General features: G+C 38.4%; 1 long non-coding RNA gene across 1 annotated transcript; it reads right to left on the bottom strand.

Moving 5' to 3' along the window:
* Positions 1 to 2,046: 2,046 nt before the first annotated feature.
* Positions 2,047 to 14,978, bottom strand: LOC103099271 (uncharacterized). Its single transcript, XR_467466.3, has 4 exons — positions 14,934 to 14,978; positions 11,452 to 11,516; positions 6,574 to 6,732; positions 2,047 to 4,745 (listed from the first exon to the last, which is right to left on the bottom strand). It is a non-coding gene; the product is annotated as an uncharacterized LOC103099271 (long non-coding RNA).
* Positions 14,979 to 15,306: the final 328 nt, after the last annotated feature.

The raw sequence follows: 15,306 nt of genomic DNA, 5'->3' as shown, positions 1-15,306 counted from the left end.
CTCATTAAAGTCTGAGGTTCCCAGTGCCTAAACTTAGGAGTGAATTAGCCACCCTGGGAAGTTTACTAAATAGCTCTTTGTGGTATGAGAAAACTATTGTGTTTATAAAAGCAATCTAAAAATACTGAAAACCAAATCTTTAATACTAAAACCCACACAGCAAGTTCTAAGAACCAATTAAAGATTCATTTTTGTTTTTAGGACAAAAGGAACTTTAAAAATGACCAAATCCAATTTTCTCATTTTATAGCTGAGGAAACTGAGGCAAAAGAGAGGCTTAATTTCATAGTTGTAATAGGGGGTCTGGTGCTTGTGTAGAAAACCATCAAGTTGCTTGATTGATAAAACCTCTCCCTGTGAAAGACTCTAGGGAGTTTATTACCAGGAAATTGGCGATGACATGTAAAGGGCATGCCTTGGAGAGACTGTGGTGCGTGCAGAGACATTCTAGAACTGGTTCTTGTTGGCTAAGCATGAGGGGGAGAGGGAGGCATTCCAAAAGACCTGTTGGCATTAGCTTCAATCTTTTGTTTCATTTGAATACGATAAAGCAGCATCACATGAGTAATCTGATGGTATCTGCACCTGTACCAGACCCCCATTACATCACTAATCACACAGAACACATTTATTTTGTTCAGTCATTTTTCAGTCACGCCCAGTTCTTTATAACACCATTTGGGGGGCAAAGATACTAGAGTAATCTAACATTTCCTTCTCCAGCCTAATTTATAGATGAAGAAACTGAGGCAAACAGGATTAAGTGACATGCCTAAAATCACACCGATAAGTATCTGAGGCCAGATTCAAACTCATGAAGTTGAATCTTTCCTTACTCTCCATCCCAAACTCTATCTACTGTTCCACATTTATTAAGGACCTACAATATGATTGGCACCAAGAAGTCAAAGAAAAAAACCATCAAAGTGGTCCTTGACCTCAAACTTGCATATATGAGCATATACAAAATACAACTACAAAATAAATAGGAGGAAATGGAACTTGAGCTGAGGTAGAAGGAAGCTAGGGAATCCTAAGAGCAGAAGTGAAAAGGGAGTATGTTTCAGGACTATGGGAGAGCCTAGGCATGAACACAGGGAAAGAGCTGAAGAAGGATAGGTAAAGAAGAGCAAGATGGCCAATGGAGAACTCTATAATACTTGAAAGGGACCAGAGTATGGCTCACCGCATGGGGAAAACCATGGACAGATCCATTCATCTTGTCTCTTGTCCTCAAACTCAAGTGAAAGCTTGAGGCCTCTGGCAGATAGCAGAGCTATTTAAAATAGACCATGCTGGAAAGGGGAGGAACAGAAATCAGACAGCTGATCCTTTCGGTAGAAAGCATGGATGTCAGTGCATTGATTATACAGCACTCTACCTGAATTATCAGCTGTTTCATGCATTCCAGTCACGTATTTACAGCCTTAGAACTGGTCTGTCACATGACAGCATGCAGTCCTATGAAGGCTGCCTGAGGTTGAAGAATTTGCAAATCATTTAAATTGAAGCACTCTGGAGGTGGGCTCTCCTAAGCAGGAGAGGGTTATCCTTGTTTCACCTTTGAGAACAGTAGCTATGAATGATTCGACAAGTTATCATGCATGTAGGCAGCTCCTGCCTCACCCCAAGCACTCTACTAGGCTCACAATATGAGGATTAGATCGTCTAGTTGTTCAGTTCTGTCCGGTTCTTCATGATCTCTTTGACCGTACTATCTATGGAGTTTTTTGGTCAATGATCCCGGAGTGGTTTACCATTTTCTTTTTCATTTGGATTAAGGCAAACAGGATTAGCCAGGAAGTGTCTGAGGTTGGATTGGATCTCATGTCTTCCTGACTCTATTCCTGGCACTCTATTCACTGTGCCACTTAGGGTCCTTAATATGCATTGTTATTAGAGTTTTAAAGCATTACATATGATTTTATATATATATATATACATATATATATATATATATATATATATACACACACAAATACTCATCACATTAGGCAGTTTTTCAGTATAATAATGGTTGAAGTTTATGTAGCATCTGACCCCTGGAAAACATTTTGTCTTTATTTTCTTAATTGAACTTTGCAACTGCCCTAAGAGATAGATTCTGCAAGAATTATTATCCTCCTATTACAAGTAAGAAGGTTGATGCTGAGAAGTTAAGCAATTTGCCCATGGTAACATATGAGTAAGAGGCAGCTAGAGGATTATTCAGTGGATAGAGCACTGGATCTGGAGTCAAGAAGAACTGAGTTAAAACCTGATCTCGGACACTTACTAACTGTGTGACCCTGGGCAAATTACTTAATCCTGTTTGCCTCAGTTTCTTCATTTATAAAATGAGCTGGAAAAGGAAATGGTAAACTACTCCAGTATCTTTGTCAAAAAAAAACTCCAAATAGGGTCACAAAGAATTGGATGTGACTGAATGATTGAGCAACAACAATAAAAAAGTAATTATGGGATGTAGATTTAGGCCTCATAATTCTATACATTATGTTACAAGACCTTTATGAAAATTAACCAAAGTTCCTCTATTTTCTCTAAACAACGTCTACTCTTCCCTGTCCTTCTTCCCCTGGTATTCTTTAATTCCAAAAATTTTCCTTCATCCCCAGCATTTTTTGTTTCTGTCAGTATATTTTAAAGGTCAGGATGTTCTGTGGTCAAATAAGTTTGGGAAATACTGCTTCAAAGCAAAGGTGATGTGAGATTTCTAGCTAGTGCCTTTGTTGTTTAGATTTGCAAAGAAGAGAGGAGCTGAACATTTTAATTATGGTGATGGTAATAACAAATAATTTGTGCTTTATTGGATGCTAAATGCATTCATTACTTCATTTTATCTTCACCAGAACCCTATGAGTTAGTTGTTATTAATCTCATTTTACAAATAAGGAAATTGAGAATCATATAGGTCAAGGGACCTGGCTGTGGTCATATTACTAATAAGTATCAGAGGTGGAATTTGAACCCTTCCTGATTTCATGTTCAGCACTCTGTCCCCTATGACCAGGGTAGAAAGCTAATTGAAATCAATTGTGTTCCCCAAATTTGGAGGGTTAGCCAAAAAAAGTTTCCATCTCAGTACAGAGTTTTCTTCAATGTGTACTATTATACTAGCAAAACTGTCAGAGGAGGGTGTGTTAAAATGACTTCTCTGTGTTCTAAGCTTCAAGTACAATACAAAGAGAACTATGTGTGCCATCCTACCTATATGCATTCCGGTGGGAAAGTGTGTATGTAATGAAGTAATTGAATAAATAACATGAGATATTTATAAGGTGAAATTTGTCTGCATGAAGAGTAGACCATGAATGCAAAATGTAAAATATTTATCTCCTTGCCATTCACTGTTGCCTGTCTTAAATAAGGTCATTTAGTTCATTAATAATGAAGACGAGAGCAAAACATGAATTATCATTCTTGAGGCGATATAATAAGTCATCATTAATATATACAAAGTGTTTAGGTCTCATGTATCACTGTAGTTTTCTTTATGTCAACTTCTAGAATGTGGAGACTGACACGAATTTCTTCACTGACATTTGCTAGCGAGGTGACCTTGGGCAAATAATTTAGCTTTTATGAACATTACTTTCTTCACCCAAAGATAATGCCAGCATTTTGGACCTCACAGGCGTGGATACTATGTCATTCTTAAAGTGCTGCTGGTAGTGTTACTTAATGAACAGCAGGCCCAAGATAGGAATGGAGTTTTGTTTCTTGGAATCTAGAATTTGTGTAACTAGGAGGAAGATGTAGAATGAGGTCAGAACTAGGGTTTATGTGGGTGGATACACTGTTTATTAAGTGCCTACTTCTTCAGGCAAGGTGCCCAGCACTGGAGTTACAAAAACAAGGGAGCAGGACGATCCCTGTCCTCAGAGGACTTACATTCTTATGGAAGACTATCATCGCTAAAGGAGAACTTGAACGAAGGAGGAGACATAGGTGACATGGTGTGGAAATGGCCAGGAAACGTCTATAGAATCCTGACTATGAGAAAAGGAAAGGAAAGGGGAGCTGGCAGAGTTAGGTTACCAAAGGGTTATTGTGGGGGTAGAGGAGGAGGAGGATCTGAAGATGATAGGCAGTGCGGTAAATGAATGGCTTTGAAATGGTTTGGAGGTTTGGACATGGGCAAAGTAAGAGGAATTACTTTACTCATAAGTTCACCCATCAGAGCTTGGTAGCCTTCAGGCTGGGGTTTAAAACTGGTGGGGAAGAGGGAAGAGATGAGCATGATATCTGGAGTATAATTGGCATGTCGAGGAAATGACTGAGGAGAGGATTTAAGGTCTCAATTCACAGTCATAGAATGTTGGAGCTGGGAAAAATCATAGTGATACTTAGCCAAATCCTTTCATTTTACTTTTACACTAGAGCAAACTGAGGTCCAAAGAGGGATAATGATTTGCTTAAGTTTAGAATCAAGAGTAGATCCCAGGTTTGCTGACTCCAATTCCAAAATCTACCACAGAATAATGAAGTTTTTAGAAATCACATTTCAAGGACTGTATTTTTTAGAGAGCTCTTGCAGTAGTAGGTGGCACAAGGTAGGACACAATGGGAATCAGCTTTGTAAAATAGATTTCAAAACCCTTGGGGTCTTTAAAAATTCTTTTTAGTCACAGAATTTGCATTGGTTCCACGCCTTCCCAGCCTCATCTCTGTTGCCTCCTTGAGATCTTCACAAGGGAGTCTACACAGTGGCCTGCAGCAACATTCTCATTCTCCCAGACAGAGTCCTATTAAAAGCAAACCAAATAGGAATGGGAAGAGATGCTGGATATGCTTTATTCAGTTTCTTTTTGGGACATTGCTTGATTTCTTTTAGTTTCCGATCATGTGAGTTTTTCTTTGAAAGACTAAGAAGAGACTGGAGAGCAAGGTGGATATAGAATCCAAAAATTAATCTCTTGGGTAGAAGAATGGCAGTATCAGACATTATTACAGGGGCTTCTGATATAATTTGCTGCTCTGGGGATCTGAAAGGAAAGTATGAAGGAACAGCCATGGCCGGAGAGTGGCTCTCAGCCTTGGAAAATGGGTAATTGTGTAGAGATACCTCTCTGCTTGGTTTATTAATTTGTCCTCAATGCGTCTCTTAGTTTCTCATACCTTGTGTAAAACCAAGTGGAAATATCCTTGATGCTTCCTCTCTAGGAAGAGGATGGAGATCTTTTCTGGTCTAGAATAACTGGCCTGAGGCTGTGGAAAACAGCTGAAATCATCCAGATCCCTGGGGATGCAAAATCTTGGATCTTTAACTATTGAGAGGCGGAGTTGTTGAGTATTTGAAGGTGCCACAGGTCTTGGTAGGACTGAGTATTGGATTTTATTTTTTAAGCTACTAACTTATATTGTTATCTATTGATGGAGTGTCTACTTTTCATTCAACAAATATTTATTGTGTGCCTGTTATGTGTATAGGGCAGGCAGGTGACTCAGTGGATAGAATGTTGAAGTTACAGTTGTGTAGACTCATCTTCCTGAGTTCATATTTGGTCTCACACACTTATTAGCTATGTGACCCTAGGCAAGTCACTTAACCCTGTTTGCCTCAGTTTCCTCATCTATAAAAATGAGCTGGGTAAGGGAATGGAAAGCCACTCCTATATTTTTGCCAAGAAAACAGTAAATGGGATCATAATGAACTTTGTTGGACATGACTGACATTGAACCACAACACTGTGTATAAGGTGTAGTAAGAGGCTATTGATGAATATTTTTTAAAGAAATGAACACTGCCCTGAATACGATTAAGCTGATAACTTTTGCGCTCATGGATATTATAGTTCAATACAGAAGGAAGGGATAAAGCAGTTATACAAATAACTATAGGTAATGTATAAAATTCAGTGTAGGCTTAGAATACTTATAGATAACATTTAGATAGTATACTTTACATATGTTATCTCTTTGGATTGTCACAACAACAACAGTATTTTCTAGATCCGTTAGAAGGAATTATTTGAGGAACTTCTTGCTCCATTGCTACCCACTACTCTGTCATCTTGGCTCTCTCAGTTCACAGACTTTGTTTTAAAAAATGCAGATTAAATATTTTAAGCCCTTACCAGAATTCTGCATTAGTATTAGTTCCAAGACTGGAGAGTGGCAAGGGCTAGGCAATTGGGATTAAGTGACCTGCCCAGGACCACACAGCTAAGAAGTATCTGAGGCCAGATTTGACCCCAGGTCCTCCTGACTCTAGACCTGACATTCTATCCACTGTGTTACCTAGCTGCCCCTACAGTTTACAGGCTTGTATGAACATCCAAAGCAGGATTCACACAAAGGGCTCTTTTGACTTTTCTACTACTTTTTTTTTGCCTTTTCCTCCACTTTATTTCATATTCCCACCACACCACCACAATGTTGACTTCTTCTTAATTTAAACTAAACATTTTGTTCCATATATGAACAAAATGCAGTGCATGTGGTCTAAGAGCCTATAATAGAATAAGGGAAACAAGATAGACACAGGAGGAACAATAATACCAAATGTTTTAAATGAATGACAGATGTCAAACAAACTGGGAAATTGAGGTTTAAAAAAGTTAAATAGCTTACCTATCATCATCAAGCTATTAAGTGTCAGAGACAGGATTTGAATACAAGTCTCTTTGTTGTTAATTCTTAGACTATATCCATTTGTGCCAGCCTGCCTCTCAGTTCTTAGTTGAGAGCAAGAAGTGGTTGCTTCTGGCCTGGAAGTTTAAGGATAATTTCCTGGAAGCAAAGGCAGTAGAGTTAGATCTTGAAATCTAGCTTGACTGGATTGATGGTACGAGAATAACAGGCAATAAGACTAAAAGATAGTTGAGGGTAAAGTATGACAGGCTGAGTGCCAGACTAAGCAATTTGGACTTTATTCCAGAGGGCACTGAAGAAACCCTGGAGGTTTTTGAGACGGGTAATGACATCATTAGAGCTATACTTCAGGAAATATTACTCTGACAATAATGTGTAGGATGGGCTGTATCAGGGAGAAAATGTAGGTGGGAAGACCAGTTGGGTAAGTCTTAATTAGGATCTGAAACAGTGTGATGCAATGGTAATAAGAAAGCATATTAGAGAAAGGGTATAGAATTAATAAGATTTAGCAATGGTTTTGGAGTGGGGAGGGAAGGGAAGGGCAAGAGAGGGAGGAGTCAGACATGATTATGATTTTTCAAACCTTGGTGAATGAGAAAATGATGGTGCTACCAATAGAAATAAGGACGTCAGATAAGAAAATTAGGCGAACACAGAATAGTATACATGTCAGACCTTTGGGAAGGGAAATACTTCAAAACCAAGCAAGAATTAGAAAGAGTTACAAAATGCAAAATAAATAATCTGGATTACATCAAATTAAAAAGTTTTTGTACAAACAAAACCAATGTAACCAAAATCAGAAGGGTAGCAACAAATTGGGAAACAATCTTCATAAAAACCTCTGACAAAGGTTTAATTACTCAAATTTATAAAGAACTAAATCAATTGTACAAAAAATCAAGCCATTCTCCAATTGACAAATGGGCAAAGGACATGAACAGGCAGTTCTCAGCCAAAGAAATCAAAACTATTAATAAGCACATGAAGAAGTGCTCTACATCCCTTATAATCAGAGAGATGCAAATCAAAACAACTCTGAGGTATCATCTCACACCTAGCAGATTGGCTAACATGACAGCAAAGGAAAGTAATGAATGCTGGAGGGGATGTGGCAAAGTGGGGACATTAATTCATTGCTGGTGGAGTTGTGAACTGATCCAACCATTCTGGAGGGCAATTTGGAACTATGCCCAAAGGGCAATAAAAGAATGTCTACCCTTTGATCCAGCCATAGCACTGCTGGGCTTGTACCCCAAAGAGATAATGGACAAAAAGACTTGTACAAAAATATTCATAGCTGCGCTCTTTGTGGTGGCCAAAAATTGGAAAATGAGGGGATGCCCTTCAATTGGGGAATGGCTGAACAAATTGTGGTATATGTTGGTGATGGAATACTATTGTGCTAAAAGGAATAATGAAGTGGAGGAATTCCATGGAGACTGTAACAACCTCCAGGAAGTGATGCAGAGCGAAAGGAGCAGAACCAGGAAAACATTATACAGAGAGACTGATACATTGTGGTACAATCGAAGGTGATGGACTTCTCCATTAGTATCAATGCAATTTCCCTGAACAATCTGCAGGGATCTAAAAAAAATACTACCCACAAGCAGAGGATAAACTGTGGGAGTAAAAACACCGATGAAAAGCAACTGCTTGACTACAGGGTTGGAGGAGATAAGACTGAGGAGAGACTCTAAATGAACACTATAATGCAAATTCCAACAACAGGGAAATGGGTTCGAGTCAAGAACACATGTGATAACCAGTGGAATCATGCGTCGGCTATGGGAGAGGGAAAGGCAGGGGGTGGGGGGGGAGGGGAGGAAAAGAAAATGATCTTTGTTTCCAGTGAATAATGTATGAAAACGACCAAATAAAATAATGTTAAAAAAAAAAAAGAAATAAGGACGTCAGGAAGAATATCTGATTTTGGAGGGTTGGACTGGAGGAATTTGATTAGCACAATTTTATACCCATTGAAATTGGAGTTCTGGTAGATGTGAAGATGGAAATGCCCAACAGATAGTTGAAAATGTGGGATGGGGACTTGGGAGAGATGCTAAGATTAGATATAGGGGCTTATCTGCTGGAGGAAAAGTTAACTAGGTAGAAGACATATACTAAGGTGTGGGAGTAGGTGAAAATTAGGAAAGAATGTAGAAAGAAAAGAAGTCCAAATTAGGAATCCTGGTAATAGTTACACTGGGGACACTGGAACTAATAATAATAACTAATAATATAGACCTATTATGTAACATAGACATACTATATCAAGTAATCAAATATGTAACCTAGATATACATTTAATAACTCAGAATATAGTACTCTAAAGTTTGCAAAATACATGAGAATACAAAAGTCTTGCTGCTACTAAAGTTACTAAAAGCCTTAAATTGCATCAAAACATTTAGAACGTTATACTTTTTCATGTGACCCTCACAACAATTTTGTGAAGTAAACACTACAAACATTATTATCTTCATTTCACAGATATGTAATCAAGGGTCACTGCTGTTGTTCATCTTTTGTTTTCAAAGAGGACCAATGACATCACAGAGTGATGAATTGCTCATGGAATTGGATTTCAGTGAGGCAGAGTTGCATGAAATTGTTGGTTTTATTCTCTCTTCCAGACTCATCAAAGTCCAGTGGCAGGACAAAGGTCAGGAGGACTGGACATGGCCTAGAATGCAATGGATGACCTTGGCTTCTTTGATGTCTGACCAAACTCTAAGTGCTCCACAGCATCTGCTTCAATTGCTTTTAATGGCTGTTTGGAACAAATTATTCTGCCTCTTCTGCCAGAGGAAGTCTTAATGTGTTTGGAGTAGATAGACATCCCTCTAAGTTCTGATGAAGTGAAGGTCTGTTGGTTACCTTCAAGCTGGCTTACCCTGCTTTCCAAAGCACTGAGTCCAGGGTCCCTGGGCATGCTACAACTTCTTGCAGAGAGGTGGGTGAAAGGTGGATGAGCAACTCTGAAAAAGGCTTTAACATCAAGGATCATAAAGGTTCCATGAATGCTTAAGAACACAACTATTTATTTTCAGAGATGAGATGTGAACTCAGGTCTTTCTGACTATGGATCTCGTGCTCTATCTGCAATGTCATCTTCCTACATGGTCATGGTGAAAGTTAAGAGAGTTAAACTGGAAGAAGGGAAGTTTGAGAGGAGAAGGCAGAACTGTGAGGGGTTTCTGAAAGCTTTCTTTTCCTCTTGCATTATCAAAAAAATCAAAGCCAACTAGGTTCTCCTAATATAGTTGGTGAGATGACATATACATAGGTAAAAAAAATTAAATAACAGAATAAGATTTAAATCCAACTTCAAGAAAATAATAGAGGAAATGTTACAAGATAGTATAAGATTAATCGTTAGATGAGTGGAGCTGGCCTTAAGTATATGTAAGAAAAATAATTCACATTAGATTAGGAGGGTCAGGGAAGGTTTCCAGGAGAAGGGGGAAATCAAGCTGGGTCTGGTGAGTGTTAGGTAGGATTTTTTAAACCCTTACTTTCTATTTTAGTATCAAAATTAAGTAGTGGTTCCAAGGCAGAAGAACTATAAGGACTAGCTTAAGGGTTAAGTGATTTGCCCAGGGTCACATAGCTAGGAAGTGTCTGAAGTTAGATTGGAACCCAGGACTTCCTTCCTCCAATCCTGGCATTCAATTCACTCACTGAGCTACCTAGCTGCTCCTTAGTAGGATCTTTATGGGCAGTGAGGACTACAGAAAGCATTCCTGTCAGGGAACATAGAGGTGTCAAAACTGTTAACATGTGGGCAATCTTTCTTAATTGACTTGTAACAATATAAGTAGCTTGTATCTTGAGTTTTAAAATTTTATGTGTACATTCTTTGGACTCTGGGGACTCTGAAAAGAAAAGGGGTACACCACTATAGGACAGTAGCTGTTAGCAAGAGGCCACCATTCAATAAACCTGTGTTTGAAAGCCTGGAACAAAGGCACAAAAAATGTAAAAATGGGTAGGCATTTCCAGATCACCGCACCCTTCCATTTTTTCATGCTAAGATGCTCATTTTTATTATGCTGAGAGAATGACAGAAAGAAGACATTTCTTCTTAAGTTTAGTGAGCTTGAAGTTAAGGGTTGTCATTTTCTAATAAAAGAAGTTCTCTTTTCTTTTCTAATGTACCTAACACAGTCACCCCCAGCAGGCATTAAGCAGGCACCTACTATGCGATGCTCCTGGGACATGTAGGTTAGAAAGTTTGCTGAGCTTCTCTTTCATTCTTTCTCGCTTTGAAAGGTTGCTTTAAAATGGAATTAAAAGGCTGAAATGTTTGGGGGAAAAAAGAAAATGAGACTCTTTTGTGTGCTTCTTTAATGCATATGTGCATCTTTGAATGGATTTATAATAGAACTGAAGAACAGAAGATTTCAGAAATTAAGCCTCATGATACTTAAAATAGACATATGGAAGTGTTTCTTTTTATTTTAAAGCAAAGCAATCTGCCAGGCAGGTGAGATGGTTGAGATGATCACAATATAATAGCCAGAAGCCTAGGATGCTATTCCTATCAGTAAATATTTTCAATTCATCCTCTTGATAAATATTTTTTTAGTTTTATCCTAGCAACACATAGATTAACAAAAGTCTAAAAACTGTCTTCTGAGTCACTTAAACTAGGCAGGTGATCCTCTTTCTTCACTCATTCTCCATTGTAGATCAAGTTTAAAAGGCTAAAATTTGCTTTAAAAATACATACATACATATATATATATATACACACACACACATGGTCTGTGCTTCCCTTGGTCATACATTTGTCTAAGTTTGAGGAAATCAAAGGCAACTGGCAAAAAATAAAAATCAGGAACTCACTTGATTGTTGGGCAATTGTTTCTTCTCCCTCATTGATTCAATTTTTCCCTTTCCTCTCTAAATCACTGTTTTATGCAGGAAACAGAGAAAAAGAGAGAAGTCAATAAAGAAACCAGTAGGATCATTTAACTCTGGAATCTTATCAAATCCCAGACAAGTAGTCAGTCTCTCCCTTTAAAAACTTGAGGAAAATCCTGTCACTGCAAAGAAATTCCATAGTTCTTTCTGTTTCTCTTTATGTGGCATAAAGTTTACATGCAGATTTAAGTTTTTTGAAAGCATGGACGATTTCTGTATTTCTTACATGTAGAAGGTACTTAATACATGATTATTGGTTTGAACTGGATAGTTTTGAGGGTTTTAAAAACCATTTTAGTCAACTTCCTCCTCCTTCCTTTAGTTCCTCTCCTCTCTTCACCCTTGGAAATACTCCAGTTCATCAAAGTTTTTCTTGAAATATTGTGCTCTGAACCAGTCACAAAACTCCAGATGTGTAGATCTTCTGAAATGTGTAAGCAGGGGTAGCCAGGGCTACCATATTTGTCCTTTACCATTTGAGAAACTGGAGAAAATAAAGTTTGAGTAGCCAGTGTATGGGTAAGAGGAAATTGCTATCTTTGACTCACCTTCTTTTATATACACACATAAACATACATAATGCATACATACATATGTATATAGTGGTGGGTGGGGTTGGTAACTGAGGGAAAAGAAAAAAAAAACAGAAAATATAAAGGGTCTATAAGAAAAAAGCAATGATACCAGTGGAAGTCTCAGTAGGATGATTCCCCCTCATCTTATCAGATACCATTTTAAAGGGGGTGGAGAAGAAGGTCTTAAAATCTTGACAACAATAGCAACCAAATGAAACACTTTTCTTCCTTAAATTTTGTCTAGGAATGACCCTAAATGAATATATAGTTAACAAAAACCACTGGATAATCCTCAAATAATTTCCATTTGCTTTTGGAATTGTGTCAGAGCCATCCATGCCCTCTTATGTGTTCAGGCTGCCCCAGTCATTTCAGGTAAGAGAGGCAAGATGATTTAAAACAATGACTATTTGTTGATTTATTTGAGACATGAAGATGTAGATTTCTACTATGTCCATGTTTAAAAAACAGAAAAATCAATGGAAGAAAAGGAAAAAAATACTGGACAGAAGATCTGACACCCCTGGAGGCCTCCAGTTAAGTGGCAGACATTATATTTTCTTCTGCTAGTTGGGCTTTTATGGATGTCACCTCATTTCATCTCTCCGGGAGAAGAGAAAAGAGGGAGACCCTAAAAGGGAACCAATCAAAGTGATGTTCAATATCCAAAATTGATGACTGTATCGACTGTATATAAATAACATTTTCTATATAACATCTTCTTTTAAAATCCTTCAGAGAACTTTATCTCTTACCCCTTGCCATTCCTCTGGGAGAGATGCTCAGGTACCCCAGAATTCGGGCAATATCCAGAAATAAAGGATGATCTGGTAACAGCTGTGGGAATCCATCTCTCCCCCCTCCCCCCCCCAGCCTCCTCCACTCCTAGCAGTTTTCCAGAGCCCCCTACTCAGTTAGCAGGGGACTCAGAGCTAGAGGGTGCAAAGCTGTTCCTTCTGTTTGCACCTCTCAAAATCCCTTATCAGGAGCCTCTGGGGGAAAGCACACAATTAGACAATGACATGCTCCTTGACAGGAGTACAGACAAAAATACTCAGCCTTTTTGGCAGATCTAATAGTTTTTGTGGCTTACTGGTAGAAGGTAACGTTTAGTAGAATGTGGACATCACTCCTCTATTCAATAAACTCCAGGGGCTCCCTATTACTTCCAGGACAAATCTAAAATCCTCACTTTGTAACAGTCTTCATAATCTCACCCTTTCTTTCCTTTCAATCATTTTATATCTTATTCTCATGCATCAAGTGATCAAGTGACATCCTTCCTGTTCCTTACATGACACCCTATCTCCCAACTCCAAGTATTTTCACTGGCTGTCCCCCATGTTTGGAAATACTCTGCCTTCTCACATCTGCCTCCTGTTTTTTCCCTTGCTTCCTTCAAGTCTCAACTAAAAATCTCACTTACTTTGGGGAGCCTTTCTAGATCTCTTATTGCCAGAGCCTTCCTTCTGTGATTGTCTCCAATGTATTCTGTATATATTGTAATAACACGCTTGTTTACATGTTGGTTCCTCATTAGAACGAGAGCTAATGAAGAAAAAGGACTGTTTTTTGCTTTTCTTTATGCCCAGGTACACAGTGGGCTCTTTTTAAAAGCTCATTGGAAAGAAGGAAAAGGAGAAAAGAAATAAGTATTTATAAAGGACTTGCTATGTGCCAGGCACTGTGATAAGCATTTTACAAATATTATTTCATTTTATCTTTACAACAAGTATGTGAAAGAGGTGCTGTTATTTTAAAGTTTTATAGTTCCTTAACCATTTTTAAGTTGAGGAAACTGAAACAGATTGTATGACTTGACCAGGGTCACATAGCTAATAAGTGTCTGAGGCTGAATTTGAACTCAAGTCAGGCTCATCCACTGTGCCACCTAACTGCCTCAGTGGGGACTGTTATCATGTCCATCAATTGTTGACTAATTGATTGATGAGGGAAAAGTTGAAAGGAGGGAGGCTCTGAAGACCAGGGGAGGAGAGATTCCCCCAGTTCTGCTGCTATACATTATGCCCATTTATCAATTATATAGAAACTTTAAAAAATCTACTTTAATTGGGTAAGACCCTGAAATAATTTCATAGCATATAGAATGGGAATCTGTACTAAATCCTTCCCTCCCCTTTTGTCCCCCATCCATTCCCCTCTTAGATCAAAACCCATACTTAATTCATTTTCTCTTCTTTATTTTCTAAAATATGAAAAACAACTGTATGTGTCCTTATCCTTTTTTATTTTTGAAGGGGGAACCTACATTTCTTTTTTCTTTTTTTTGTTATTCGATTTTGTGAATAAGGGGATGATCAAGAGCAAAGAGAAAATCTGAAGTTTGAAGGGATGCTTCAGAAGAGGGGCAAATGGAACATTCATAGGACCTGTGAGGGATGGGAGAGTTCCACCAAGATTCAAAAGCAGTTGGAGCCGGAGAGAAAAATCATCTTCTTATCTGGGACTCCATGGAGCTGGATGGAAGAAGTATCAATCTCAAAATCCTTTTGCTTGAATTGAATGAAGATCTCAATTATCTACTGAAGCTAATTTTGGGATAAAGACTCTTTTTCCCTTAGGGGAACCCAGAGCTTAGCTCTGAAGAATTTTCTTTGATCCAATCCTCAAGAGTTATATTAGGAAAAAAAAATATTAGGGGCCTTCCACTTTCCCTCTGCCCTTTCCTTCCTTTCCTCTTCTTTCCACAGACCTATACTCCAACAAATTAGACACCTTGAGTTATACCAGAGATTGATTCAGAGTTTATGGAGTAGGAGGGGAATTTCAATCTATCAATTAAGAAGGAGGCTGTGGGAGAACACTTACCCTGTAGTCTAAACTGCCTGACTCCATTGATAACAACCAGCTCAGTGAAAGAGGAAGTGCCACATAGAATTCAGTCCCCTAACAGCTGTCCAGTGGTTCCTTCCTTTTTCTAAGTCCCCTCCCCCCATTACAATTGTAACCTTCTAGAGGGCAATGACTGTTACTTACTTTGATAATGTACAATCCTCAGCATGGAGGTATTCAAATAGGGTGATTCTCTTGGTATCATTAATGTTCTTTTTTTCCCCTCAAAGCCTCTTTTTAGCTTAACATGGGGTGGGGGTTGGGGGAAGGCTGAAAAGAACACTGAATTAGAAATCGGATACAGGTCATAGTAATAGGAACTGGTTGGTAATGTTTATTTGCCACCAGA

Source organism: Monodelphis domestica, chromosome 4 (genome assembly GCF_027887165.1).
Source record: "Monodelphis domestica isolate mMonDom1 chromosome 4, mMonDom1.pri, whole genome shotgun sequence".
In the NCBI taxonomy this organism is placed as follows: domain Eukaryota; kingdom Metazoa; phylum Chordata; class Mammalia; order Didelphimorphia; family Didelphidae; genus Monodelphis; species Monodelphis domestica.
This window is presented reverse-complemented; position numbering and strand designations above follow the sequence as displayed.